Source organism: Narcine bancroftii, chromosome 2, assembly GCF_036971445.1.
Source record: "Narcine bancroftii isolate sNarBan1 chromosome 2, sNarBan1.hap1, whole genome shotgun sequence".
NCBI classification, from domain to species: domain Eukaryota; kingdom Metazoa; phylum Chordata; class Chondrichthyes; order Torpediniformes; family Narcinidae; genus Narcine; species Narcine bancroftii.
In genome coordinates, this window is record NC_091470.1 from 301,672,285 (window position 1) to 301,687,379 (window position 15,095).

The 15,095-nt window shown below is 35.3% G+C and overlaps 1 protein-coding gene across 2 annotated transcripts in view; it reads left to right on the plus strand.

The window, feature by feature from the left end:
* Nucleotides 1-15,095, plus strand: part of st18 (ST18 C2H2C-type zinc finger transcription factor) — a 184,293-nt gene that overhangs the window by 69,990 nt on the left and 99,208 nt on the right. For both annotated transcript variants that reach the window (XM_069921506.1, XM_069921507.1), the window contains exon 2: nt 14,775-14,871. The gene's annotated coding sequence lies outside the window, so the exon portion shown is untranslated. The remainder of the gene's footprint in view (nt 1-14,774; nt 14,872-15,095) is intronic.

Consider the following 15,095-nt stretch of genomic DNA (forward strand, 5'->3'; position numbering starts at 1 on the left):
CAACAAATAACAAATATCTCTATGAAACCAACAGAGATGTTCCAAAGAAGTAACAACTTAAATTAAAGCATCCAAGCATGGTGAATATACTAACTGCTTAATTATGTGCACAGTATTGAAGATTGCTTGATACCAGTAAACTTGGAGAAGTGAAAAGTGAATGATTGAACAGTGAAAAAGAATTTTCCTGAACACACAGACATTACATACATGTGCACCTATAATTAGAAGGGGAGAGGGTTACGTTAATAGTAATAAGTATTGATCTCATTGTTATATATTAAGAAAATAAATTAAGTTTTGTTTAAATAGCCATGGTGAATTTCTGTTGCTGCTGGTTTCTGAGTCCTTTAGGCTGATAACAAATGGGGGTTCATCAGAGATCTGAATTTTTTGGAGTTTTAGGATCTTAAACTTTTGGAGTTTTGTGATTTATTAGCAAATTGTTTTTTAAAGCTTATCTAAAGCTTGTGTGTGTGTGTGTGTGTGTGTGTGTGTGTGTGTGTGTGTGTGTGTGTGTGTGTGTGTGTGTGTGTGTGTGTGTGTGTAAAAAAACCAGCAATGCCTATTAAAGAATTGTTGAAACGACCATCACTTGCAGAGCTGCAGATACCTGTCAAATAAAAAAAAAACAAGTTGTAAATTTCTTACTCACAGCTGCATGTATTATGTGGAACTCCAGTCAATTGTACCATCTCCCCAGAATGCTGAGCTGAAGTGAATTAATACCACCCTGTGTCATAAAATCACTTGATCTCTATTGCCCAATCAGTTTCCTGCTGATCTGAGCTTTTCAACTCCAACTGCCTGAGCTACCTGACTCAAAATGTCAGCTCCAGCCTTCAGAAAAAAATCCCTGTTGAATTCTGCTACAGAGTGAAAAAAAGGAACTGATGGACATTGCAAGAGAATTAAGGCTTGCTAACGTCAAGGGCTTTATGAAGAAACTGGATATACAGGGAATTATAGTGAAATATTATATAAAAGATAGAAAATTTGAAGGAAAAGATTTAGAAAATTTTCGTGAGCATAAATCTTTTGAAATGCCATTGCAATTAGAAAAAATTGAGGTCGGAGGGAGAGAGAAAAATGGAAGTTGGAGGAAGAGAGAGAAAAATATAAATATGAGTTGGAAGAAGCTGAAAGAAAGAGGCAGCTTGAATTAGAGAAGTTAAAACTTGAGATGGAGGGAGGTAAGAGAACTGAAGCTCAAGCTCCTGGATAGAATTTTATGGCTAGTAGAGAGGTTAATCTGGTTCCTCCTGTTGATGAGACTGATAGTGATACATATTTTCAGCTTTTTGAAATGGTTGCTCAGAGCTCAAGCTGGCTGAAAGAAAAGTGGCCTCTTAAGCTCCAAAGTGAAATAAAGGGAAAAGCACAACAGTCCATACTCAAGTTTGAATGCAGAGCAAGTTGCAAATGATGAGACTGTTAAACGAGCAGTGTTAAATGCTTTTGAGTTGGTTCTAGAAGCATATAGACAAAAATTTAGAAATTCGAGGAAAGCAGGGAACCAATCTTATATGGATTTTGCACTTGAAAAATCTATGTTTTGACTGATGGCGCATCTCTAAAGGAATAAATAATGATTCAACAGAATAGGAGTATTGATATGAATTGAGGAAATTAAAAGGTGTGTTCTCAATTATATCAAATTATACCTGGATGAAAAAAGATGTGGGGATGTGGCAAAAATCAGCTAGATTAGCAGATGAAAATGCCTTAACTCACTAAAGCACATTTCAACATAGTAAGCCTGTTCAGAAGGTTAATGTGGAACAGACCTGAAAACTTGAAATTAAGTCTGAGGAAAATATTAAAAGAAAAGATGAAGGTAAATTAGGAAAGTATAGAATTTCAGGTTTTTTTGTCATTATTGTAAGAAATCTGGTCACATTCTTGCAAATTGTTTCGTGTTGAAAAAAAAGAGAGAAAAGGAAATATTACCAGAAACTTGAATTTAGAAAGTTGAACTTAATGTGATCAGAGGTTCCATACCTGGTAAGGATGTTTTGAATGTATTCAAACCTTTTGTATCAGAGGGCTTGATTTCAGTAAAGGAAGGAACTTCCCAAGAGTTAATTAAAATTCTCAGAGATACTGGGACTGCTGAGTCACTGTTGTTAGAGAATGTTTTAACCTTTGATAAAAGATAAACATAAGAGAGACGAATTTGATTAGAGGTGCTGGAGGAGATGTAGATTCAATAGCTTTGCACAAAACTGTGTTAAAATGCCGGTTGTAATAGAAGTTATTTCAAAGTTGCCCATGCCCAAGTGAGGAGTTTCATTCTTATCAGGGAGTGACTTGGTGGAGGATAAAGTTGGGTCAGTGTTGTGATCTACAAATAAGCCAAATTAGCATGAAGTTGACGAAGATTGTGAGATATATCCTGCATGTGCTGTGGCAACGCCTTCATCAAAAAAAATCGATGAGAGCAGAGGAAGATCCATTTGATAGAGACTTGCCCAGTACTTCTGAAATGATCTAGAAGTTGTAGGTTAAATTTGAAAGGAAATTTGTCAAGGAAAGAGTTCATTGAGGAGCAAAAGATAGATTCAGCTCTCAACTGACTTGGGGGAGAAGGGTGTGAATGAGGAGGAGATTAAAAAAATGCCCTATGGATATTACTGAAAGAGTGAATTGTTAATGAGGAAATGCAGACCTCTTAATGTCCCTGCAATGAAGAATGGGTGGTGATTCATCAGGTGGTCATTACTAAAGCCTACCAGAATGAAATTTTAAATTTGGTCCATAGTACACATTTGGGAAATCATCTAGGTGTAAAGAAGACCATGAATAAAATTTTGAAACAACTTTTCTGGCCTGGTCTGAAGAAGGATGTTGTAAATTGTTGCCGGACATGTCAACTTTGTCACATTGTGGGAAAACCCAACTAGGGTCCTCTGGTAGCTCCCTTGCAACCTATTACTATTGTTGGGGAACCCTTCATGTCGATTGTATGGGCCCCCTTCCTAAAACAAAAGCTGGGAATAGCACTTATTAATAATTATGTGTATGACTTCTGGATATACCATTGAGAAATATGAAAGCAAACACAGTGCTAAAGGCTTTGGAAAACTTTGACAGTTTTTGGGTTACCTTTAGAGATCCAGACCAATCAAGGAATTAATGTCATATCAGGATTGTTTCAGCAGTTGATTTATGAGCTGGGAATTAAACAGATCACTTTATCTGCATTCCATCCTGAAACTCAGGGAGCTTTGGAAAGCTTTCATTCTATTCTTAAAAATATGATGAGGATTTATTGTCTGGAGAATAGAAATAATTGGGACAAATATATTAATTTACTGTTATATGCAGTTGAAATTATTGTTTAGACATCAGGTTAGAAGATCTGTAATGTTGTTTAAAGAACAGTGAGTTAATGAAGATGTAAAGTTGGATTTTTCTGAATTATGTTTCTAAATTTAAAGATCAGTTACAAAAAATGTGAACATTTAAAATGGCTCAGGGTAAAATGAAGCAATTATTTGACAGGGAGACTCAAGTGAGGAATGTTAAGCCAGCAAATAAAGTATCAACTTTGTTCCCAACACAACAATCCTCTTAGAGCAAAATTTCCTGGACCATATAAAGTAAAATCAAAGCTGAATGATGTTAACTATGTGATTAGACACTCCAGATCGTAGGAATAAAACCCAGATTTGTCATATCAACATGTTGAAACCTTACTGTGGAAACAATGGTAGAGAAGAACAGTCAGTATCCGAGGTGCTAGTTGTTGACAGGGTTGAGGAAGTTATGGATAATAGGATTAAGAAAACTGAATCTTGTGAGGGTAACCTTAAAAAAACCCTAGTTCCCGTGCACCTGTCTATCTCAACAATTTGGAAAAATTTGGAGGAAAAGTTGGGTCATCTTAAGCCTCAAGAACAAAAGCAGTTGAAACAGTTCCTTTTGCAATATGCAAATTTGTTTCCCGATGTGCCGCATAGGATATCAGTGATTTATCATGATGTGGATGCAGGAGAAATGAGTCCCATAAAACAACACCCCTAATGAATAAACATTGAAAAGAGTAAAATAACAGATCAAGAGGTGGAATACATATTGGAAAATTATATTCTTAGACCTTCAAACTCAAATTGGAGTTCCTCTTGTGTTCTGGTACCTAAAACAAATGGAACTCTTAGATTCTGTCCAGATTACAGGAAGGTTAATGCAGTAACCAAAACAGATGCTTATCCTATTCCTAGAATTGTTGATTGTATTGATAATATTGGGAAAGCTATATTTCTTTTAAGGTAGATCTGTTGAAGGGTTGAACTGGTGCATGCAACTAACAGAATCAGGGAGGGGTATTTCCACATTTGTGACACCATCAGGCTTGTACAAATATAATGTGCTATCTTTTGGCATGAAAAATGGCCCTGTGACATTCCAAAGGATGATAAATTCTGTAATCCAAGGTTTAAAATATATAGATGCTTATATTGATGACAGTCTCAAAAAGTGACACATGGGAAGAACATCTGATGGAATTGGAAAAGCTGTTTTCAAATTTAACTGTAAATTCTGCTAAAATTGAATTTGGACACGCTACTGTGACATATATAGGAAATGTAGTTGTTCAGGGCAAAGTTGCTCCTATTCAAGTAAAAATGCTTGCATTTTCTGAATTCCCTATTCCCAATGGTAAGAAAGCAGTGAGGAAGATTTTAGGACTGGCAGGATATTATATGAAGTTTTGCAAGAACTTGGTAAATATTGCTCTTCCTTTAACCAATCTTTTCATGAAGATGTAGAAATTTATGTGGACAAAATCTTGTCAGAGAGCTTTAGAGAATTTAAAGGAGATGCTGTGCCATATCCCTGTTTTAAAATCTCCTGATTTGACAAACCATTTTTTTTAGCAGTGGATGCCAGTGAAGGGGTGGCAGGTGCAACATTGTAACATAAACATGATGATGAAACTGACAAGCCAGTTGCCGACTTAAAAAAACCTCAATGTTCATCAAATGAACTATTCCACAATTGAGAAGAAACAGTTCTCTCTACTACTCGCTCTATAGAATTTTGATCAGTATCTAGGCACTACCCATGAACCAGTAATGATATTTACTGACCACAATCCTTTGGTGTTTTTGAATAAAATGAAGAATTAAAATAGAAGATCATTAAATTGGAGTTTGATCTTGCAAGAATATAATCTGCAAATTAATCATATCTAAAGTGCAAATAATGTGATAGCAATTGCTTATCCAAAGGTTAAAACTTTCATTATTGTGATAGATTGCTGTAACATGTTATATTATGTGTATTTTTATCACTGTAGTGAGTGTAAAGTTAGAAATTAGTTTAGGATATAAAGGAGAGCTAATATTCCTTTGTTGGGGAGAGTGTAATGGGATAAGTTAATAAAATTATGATAAAATATATCTTAAAAGGGTAAAATTATGAGGTTTAGTTGTTCATTCACATTTCACAAACAAGTATCTCATTTTCCATGCAAGAATTATGCAAGGGTAGACTTTGTGTTTACAGTTGACTTTGCAGAAACAATAGAAAGTGTTTATGAGAGCTTCACAAATAGATGTTAATGAACCAGCATGTTTGAACAGTGTCCAGGCTCAAGAACTGAGAACTCTTTTGCTTTTAAACTGGTGCCAGAGATTGAGATGTCTGGTTGAAGTTTGTTGTCCCAACAGGGGAAATGTGGCTTTGCAAACAGAGAGAAAACATCCATTGTTTATCAGAGTATTCTGCAACAGTTTGTGTGAAGGCTGCAAGTTGGCAGACCTGCTGCAAGACCCCATTTCAAGATGGGTTTTGAGCTCTGAGTTCAGAAAATTCTAAATCTCTGTAGTCAATTGGAGCAATTGTGGCTGGTTATTGTGTTTCTCCTGGAATAGAGGGGAAAAAAACTCCTTATGGTAACCTTTGAAGAAGAGGTTAAGTTTTGGTAAACCCACGAGGGGGAAAGTTTCTTCAGTCGGACACTTCTGTTACTGATTGAAGGAGGTCAGTTTGTGTGTCCAACAAACAACTAATATCTCTCTGAAACCAACAGAGACCCCCCCCCCCCAAAGCAGTTACAACTTCAAGCACCAGAGCCTGATGAATATATTAACTGCTTAATTCTGTGCACAGCCTGATACTAGTCAACTTGAAGAAGTGAAAAGTGAATAATTTGATAGTGAAAAATAACTTTCTTGAACACATAAACACAAGTGTGCTTAGAAATAGAAGGTGGTTAAGTTAGCTTAAGTTTAGCTAATAGTAATAAGTTAAGTATTGATCTCATTGTTGTGTAATCAGGAAAAAAAATCAGTTTTGTTTAAGTAGCCATTGTCTTGGTGAATTTCTCCTGCTGCTAGATTTTGAGTTCTTTGGGCTCATAACACAATATTTTCAGATAGAAAAGTTCTACTATTGAGCTTGAAACTTTACCATGTATCAAAATATGAAATAAAGCAAAAGTTCTATTAAAATCAGAATGGAGTAATGTTCCTGTCAAAACATAAACCCAAATGTAAGCAAAGATATATATTTGATTAACTACTGGTTAATACTAACAAACATCAGAAAGATTATAGATTGCCTTTTGAACTGATCATATTGTTTTGTTTTATAAAATGGAGGCGACAGTACTTTGCTTGAACCACATTCTACGTAATGGAAGAAACAAAGGTGAATATTTCATAATTTAATAGTTCAAATATGCTAATTATCAGATGTTGAATTGGTGAAAGAGGCATGTTACGACCTAGACCAGCTGCAATAGAAATTTACCAAGACAATGGTATCTTCAAAACAATAATTTATATTAATACCTATTGATAATATAGCATTTCTTACTTAACTCTAAACTTAACCCCACTATGAGCAAATGTATATATGCGTGCGTTTGGCAGATCCCAAAGCATTACAAATCAGACATGATTCTGAAAAGTTCAGTCTTATAATTCTTTTGTGTTCAAACTCAGAATTTTTAAACTGTTGTTCAAAAATAATTATGGAATAGGTGAGGTGCCAAGTTATCAGACCTCTCAAAACTAACAAATTCTTGTTGAGTTGCCTTCACAGAAATGTTTCTTTATATGAACAATTTTTTTTCACAATTCCCCACTTTTGCATGGAGGTGACAGAACTTGTGATTTCCATGATGATTTCACAACAAAGGTTTTAGATGAAATGACCCTTACAATGGCCACAGTAGCACTGCTCTCTCTTAAAGATAGACAGTCAAAGTGGCCATCTTTTCCAAGGCCACTTTGATCCTGTGTCCCTCCCTTGATAAAGAGAACACAATAGCAGTCCTTGCCAATAGAAGGGTACTATATTTATGACCAGATTAAATTGGTTCATTTCATTTAAAACACTTTGTGTCTTTAACCAGATGACTGATTTGATGACTACATGGATTTTTAGGTTTCAATCACCAATTTCTCCAAAAGTATGAATTAACAAGTAGTTGGTCTCTGGATTGTCTACACAGGCCAACATGTAAATTACTGTTTGTGTACACAGGTGTTTTTCTGGAAAAAAATCCATTGTTTCAAATGTTCAATGGAATAATCCACTCTAGTTTTATCGTTGTGAGTGTGTCTTTCCCCTGTTTCCAAACCCACACAGTCAATACTAAAAATATATATATTTCATAATGTAAAGATTAATAATAACATAATTCTGTAATACCTCCTTCCAATGGAGAATTTTTTGAGCTTTTTAAGAACAAAATGTTAAAATGCAATCTACAATTTTTCTTGTAGATATTGAATTCTAATGTTATACAATATAACATAGATGAATATTATTTTTTTCCAGCCACATAGCAAATTCAACATCTTGAAAGGCAACCAGCAATGACATTATCCTTGTATTTAATATGGGTTATCATTAAATAATATCATCATAAAATTAAACTCCAATTTAATAATTGTCTATTTTTATTTTTCATTCTACTCAAAACCACTAAAGGATTGTGGTCCCCAAGCATTGGAAATGCAAACTTCAAAATGCTCCAAAGCCCATACAAGGGACAATGATTATTTTCCGATAATAGAAAAAATATTTTTTGATGTTTATTGAATTTCTTAGATATATAAGCTACTGGATTGGCAATATCATCACAAACATTCTTTTGTAATAGCACATCTCCTGTAGCTTCACCACTATCATCAACTGCTAAAGAAACTGACTTTTCAAAGTCAGGTGAATTAAGCACAGGCTTGTAATACAAAATCTCTCTCAGTTTGTCAAATGCTTCCTGACAAATGGTTGTCCAAATAAACATTTCACCCTTTTTCAGGTTTAGTCAAAGGAAAGACAATATCAGCATTTTTTCTTTGCAAAACTTTATATAATACCCTACCATTTCTAAAAATCTCCTTAAAGGGAAACTCAGAAATCATCTGAACCTTTGCGTGGACAGTTGGTTATTTTCCTTACCCACCAACATACCAAGATAAGTCACTGTAGAAAGGCAAATTCACATTTAGCTAGTTAACAGTAAGGTTTGCTTCTGAAAGTTTGTTAACAATTTTTCTAATGAAATCATGTGTGCTTTCCAGGTGTCATTTCCAGTAACTAAATCATCAGTATGATCTAAATCTTGAGTCATAGAATGGATCATCCTTTGAAATAATCCTGGAGCATTTTTCATTCCAAATGTTAGAATATTGTATTCATATAAACCCGATAGGTTTACGAATGCAGATATTTCCCTTCCTCTCTCTGTTAAGGGAACATCAGTAATCTTTTAATAAGTCCATCTTCATAAGAAACTTAGCCTTTCCAACCTTGTCTCAACAATCATCCACCCTAGGGATAGGATAAGCATCTGTCTTTGCTACCTCATTAAGTTTTCTATAGTCAGTCAAAGTCTCACCATCCCATCTGATTTAGGCACCAGGACACAAGGTGAAATCCACTCTGGGATAATAATAACAACAATATCATTCTTTAACATGTTTTCAATCTCTTGATCTACCAGTTTACAATTTTAAAAATTCATTCATTATGGATGTTGTTTGATAGGCCTTGCATCTCCAACATCAACATCATGACAAGCTATTGAAGTTCTCTAAGGCACATCTGGAAACACGTTCCTAAATTTTAAAATTAACTGTTTCATTTGTTCCTTTTTGTGGGGCTGCAGATGAGCCAATTTATCATCCAAATTCTGCAAAAATACTTGAATTAGACAGAAGAACTAGAGCAATGTTTTGTTTGAAGAGACCCTCACAAGGGTCAGCATGTATCATCTCATGATCCACAAACTCTTCATTTTATCCACAACCAATACCTCTGATGAAGACAGCTTCTGGCTAACATCCAAGTTCTCATATTAAGGTTTTAACATATTCATGACAATTCTGTGTTTTACTTATTCATTCAGGTATTTTAACTACGTAGTTGACTTCATTCACCTTGGATTCTATCTCGTACGGTCCTGAAAACTTTCCCTAAGAGGATTAGAATTTATAGGGAACAGAATTAACACTATAATCCCTTGGTTTAAAAATTCTCACTCACATTTTTTTTATTGTACCACACTTTCATTTTATCTTGAGCCATTTTCAAATGATCTTCAGCTATTTTACAGACTTTCTGCAAATGATTTTTGAACTTTGAAGCATAATCTAACAAATTCAACTGTACTTCCTTATTAACCCATTGTTCCTTCAACAACATTAAAGGTTCTCTAATTTGATGTCCAAATACCAACTCAAAAAAACTAAAGCCTTATGATTCTTGTACAAACTCTCTTACTGCAAACTAAACACCTTCATCCCAGTTCTTCTCATTCTCACTATTTGACCTCATCTTGGTTTTTAAGGTCAAATGGAACCTCTCCAAGGATCATGAAATTCTTGATGATATGTCGATGATGTGATCTGTTTAGGTCCCAATCTATAAACTAACTGCTGAAACAATCCTGACATAAAATTATTCCCCTGATCTGATTGGATCTCTTTCAGCAGACCAAAAAAAATGAGAAAAAATTCACAGGAGCTCTCAATACAGTTTTAGCTTGAATATTTTTAAGTAGTAAACCTTGAGGCCGTACACGTGACAATTAGAAAATGCTGATTCCTAGTTTTTGTTTTGAATAATGGGTTAATGCAATCCACCATAACTTTAGAAATGGGTTTGTCAAAAGCAGGTTTTAAAAGACCCACTCTGGGACCATGATTATGTTTCCCTGCAACCTGACAAGTATGACAAGTCCGACAAAATATCATAACATCTTTTCTCAAACTAGACCAATAAAATTATTTCATAATCTTATAGTTTTCTTTTCCTATGATGACCACCTAAAGGTGTGCTATGTGCCAAAGTTAAACTTTCATCCCTATAGATTTTAGGAACTATAACCTGGTGAACAACTGCCCATTCTTCATTGGCAGGTGTGGTGTACGCCTACTGCAGGGGGTAACACCTGTACCTGCAGGACTGTAAGGGGACAGGACAACACCTGGCCGGCTGTCAATCAGTCAGCCTGAAGGGATCGAGCCCCACCCAGTCGGGTGTTAAATCACCCTCCGGGATATAAGCCTGTGCCGGCCTCCCGAAGCTCACTCAGAGTTACTGCAGCTACAGCCAGCCTGGCTCTGTGGAAGTCTTTGTGGATTAAAGCCTGTTGTACAGTCTTTACCTTGTGTGTCTGATTCTGGCTACCAGCACACCACAGCAGGGATATCAGGTGATCTTCACTCCCTCATAAACAGATCTTCCTTGAAGTAATTTCCAACTGGCACTTTCTCAATTTCATCAGCAGAGGGAACCTTATCTCTCACTTCAGTCAGATCACGATCTCTGTTCTGCCTCTTTATAACACCCTTTGAGATAATGACAATCCTTTGGCAGGTCATTACAACCCGATTACTGTTGTGCACCACCACAGACTTCTGTCCATTTTAAATCAATCTCTACAGCATCATCTTCACTGGCAAGATTTTGAGCCATAGCCTGTGTTACTGAACAAGCTGGGTGTATTATCAGAATCTGTCTCTGTCTCATCAATGCCTGGCTTATCTGTTAACTTTACAGCAGGGACAACTTTACCTTCTGCCAGATCATTTTCCAATAACAAAGAAACACTCTCCACTGGTAAACTTAATGTGATCCCTATCTTAGCAAGTCCATTAACTAATTTTGATTTCAACATGATCTTGTGCAGAGGTATCAACAAATCATGCTCCAAACTGCAAATCAAACTAATTTCACCCGTTGCAGTCTTATCACCAAACTCCAAAACACTGTCTAACTGGGTTCCTCTAATGAAGCCTTACCCTCTGATACAAAATATTTGAATTCCTCCCTAATTTTACCAGCAGGTCCAAATCCTTTTTATTTCTATGTGTTTCATCTCTTTGAATACAGGTATCTGACGATGCCTCCCTTTCTTTGCTATCACATGGCCAGGTTTCTTATAATAGTGGCAAAGTGGACCCAGAGGTTTTTCCTTTTCTTGCTTCCCTTCTTCTTTATCCCTACCAATATTTCACCATTTATTTTCTTTTGGAAAGGTCTTTTGGGTACAAATCTAACATTTGTGAGCTAAAGCACACTCATCGGTAAATTTAGAAGAATCTTGCCAAGTTTCCACTCTCTTCTCATCTGAATATACTTTTATGTCATTAGAATGCACCTTTTAATTTCCTCAACTCTTATAGTCTTTTATGGTTACCATTTATCTCTTTTGATGTACACCATTGGTCAAAGCATATGCAAAATCCATATAAGATTGGGCCACCAATTTTCTCAAATTCCTGAAGTTTTGTCTATAAACTTCTGGAAGCAATTCATAAGCCGTAAGCACAGCTTTTGCTTTACAGTATCATAATTAGCAACTTGTTGGATGGTACGCCTGCTGAGCCTTCCCTTTAATCACACTTTTTAACATGAGGGACCAATGGTTTCTTGGCCATTTTAAACTCTCAGCAACTCTCTCAAAATGCTGAAAATATTTATCAATTACAGCCTCATTGAATGGAGGAACTAATGTCACATCTCTACTAGTCATAAAACTCTCACAAGAACTAAGAAATTGATTGCCTTCTCTCTTCTTGCTTTCAAGCTCCCTTTGTTTTTTTTTTGGCTTCCTCTGCTTTATGTTTTTCTAGCTCCATTAAAAACTACCTTTGCTTATCGGCTTACTCTCTTTATTTATGTGCTTCTTCCCTTTTTTTCCCTCTTCTTCTTCACCTGAAATCTAAGTTTTTCTAACTCATGCTGCATATGTCCTTTTTTTTTCAATTCAATATTTTCCTAGCTCCATCTTTTCCAAATGTAACTGCTGCTCAGGGTTTTATTCTCAGGAAATTGTTTTAACTCCTCCCCCTTCAAACTTCCTCTCTGTTACATAGTGTTCAGCTATAATTCTCTGCATATCATTTTTTTCATTGATTTTTTTTAAACCCAAAAAGTTCCAACTTTTGGGCTATAGACATTGACTCACTTCTTTTCGCCATCTGCAAATCTGCAGAGCTTGATGATTCCAAAAAAAATGTATCAATATCTATTGCTGCTGATTCCACAAATACAAGCCTTTTAATTGGCTTAAAAAATTAGCCCAACCAATAGAAAATTTATCGATCAGTAAGTTCCAATTTTGGTTTTATCCCGGATGAGCCCCCAATTTGTTATGACCTAGACCAGCAGCAATAGAAATTGACTAAGACAATGGTATCTTCAAAACAATAGTTTATATTAATACCAATTAATAATATAGCATTTTTTACTTAACTCTAAACTTAACCCCACTATATGCAAATGTGTGTGTTTGGCCGATCCCAAAGCATTACAGATCAGGCATGATTCTGTAAAGTCTTTTTCAAAGTTGAGTCTTATAAATCTTTTGTGTTGAAACTCAAAATTTTTAAACTGTTGTTCAAAAATAATCTTGGAGTAGATGAGGGGCCAAGTCGTTAGACTTCTCAAAACTCGTGAATTGTTATCGAGTTGCTTTCAGTGACATGATTCTTCATATGAATAATTTTTTTCACAATTCCCCTCTCTTGCATGGAGGTTATGAAATGCAATTTCCATGATGATTTCACAAGCCCAGCCAAGGGTTTTAGATGAAATGATCATTGCAATGGCACAGTAGTACTCCTCTCTCTTAACATAGATAGACAGTCAAAATGGCCATCTATTCCAAAGCCAATTTGATCCTGTGTTCCTCCCTTGACAAGAAGAACACAAGAATAGTCCTTTCACATAGAATGTTACTGCATTTCTGACTTTAGAAGAAATTGGTTCATTATATTTAAAATGCTGCTTCAAGTGTCTTTAATCAGAATACTGCTTTGATCACTACATAATATTTTTTAGGTTTCAATCTCCAATTTGTCCAAAAGTATGAGTTAATGAGCAGTTTGTCTCCAGGTTGTTCTACACAGGCCAACAAGAAAATGGCTGTTTGTGTACACAGGTGCCTTTCTGAGAAAACATTCCTTGTTTCAAACTTTCAATGCAATGATCAACTCTAGGTTTATCACTCTCCAGCTTCAAACAGTTTCCAGTTTGTGTTTTATCTGTGTAAGTGTATATTTCCCCTGTTTCCAAACCACAGAGTCTTTACTAAAAATAGTATATATTTTATAATGTAAAGATTAATAACAACATAATTCTATAACAAAATCCCATTTCTGAACATTGGTGTTTAGTTGTAAAACAAATAGAAATTAACAATTTTATTTTAAGTTCATTTTTAACTTCAGGTTTATTATCATCTGACTCTACATACACAACCAGACAAAGCAGTATTTCTCCCGACTGTACTGCACACACATACAAACATAATATAGAGCACATAATAATTGTATATATACAAAAATGTATAATAGAAAATATGTGTGTGTGAAATCTAAGTTTTTCTAACTCATGCTGCATATGTCCTTTTTTTTTCAATTCAATATTTTCCTAGCTCCATCTTTTCCAAATGTAACTGCTGCTCAGGGTTTTATTCTCAGGAAATTGTTTTAACTCCTCCCCCTTCAAACTTCCTCTCTGTTACATAGTGTTCAGCTATAATTCTCTGCATATCATTTTTTTCATTGATTTTTTTTAACCCAAAAAGTTCCAACTTTTGGGCTATAGACACTGACTCACTTCTCTCACACAAACACACACACACACTCTCTCTCTCACACAAACACACCTCTTCCTGATGGTAGCAGGTGAAAGATACTGCATGACATTCGGCAAGGGTCGTCAATAATACTTTGAGTCATATTTAAGCATTGCTCCCAGGGAATGTCACCAAGAGAGGAAAGGGAAACACAAATGATCTTCTTGATTATCCTCTTCATTGACTTCCGGTCTGATGCTTCAGAGCTACCAGACCACACAAAGTTGCAGCCAGACAGGACATTCTAAATTGTGCTCCAGTAAAATGTTGTCACGATGGAGGCCTGTAGCCTTGCCCTCCTTAACCTCCTTAGGAAGTCAAGGCTGCACCTTCCTGACTAATACATTTCAAACAAAGATAACTTTTAGTTAATACCATCAATCTCCAATAAAGTTAAATTAAATGTAACCCTTTGCTTTATAAAGTCCTTCTTTATGAAACTGGAATTGCTGGTGCCTGTGAGTGCAACTGTTGGTGCTCTACCTACTGTTTAACCTGGCAACATCAAAATTTGTTTCACTAAGCTGGGAATAATTAAATATTAGGCAAAAATGACCAAATTAACATTTAAAATAGGATTGTAATAAAGTTTACGGGCTCCTTTCATTTTACAATTTGTTTTTGATTCAAAATGAAGAGTGTACTGTTGATGTTTTTAATCTTTCAGAGAATGAATTTCAGGATTACCTGCTAAAATAACCGTTCAGAAATAGACACAGTAAAAACTGTGAAGCGTCAGAAAATTAGACGGAAAACAAGCAAAGGTAAGTGTTCATATCTTCATTGAACTTTACATTTGTAGCTATTCTCAATAATGCAGTAATACCTTGGTCTCTCCAAGATATAAAAAAAAAATTTCTCTATACCAAATTTGAGACTACTAATTTTAAAGTAATTTGTCTCTATTTTGTGATGTCTGCATTCTGACAATAACCATATTGAAGTTTGTATTGTGACCATAACAAAAGATCCAGAGGAGGATTACGAG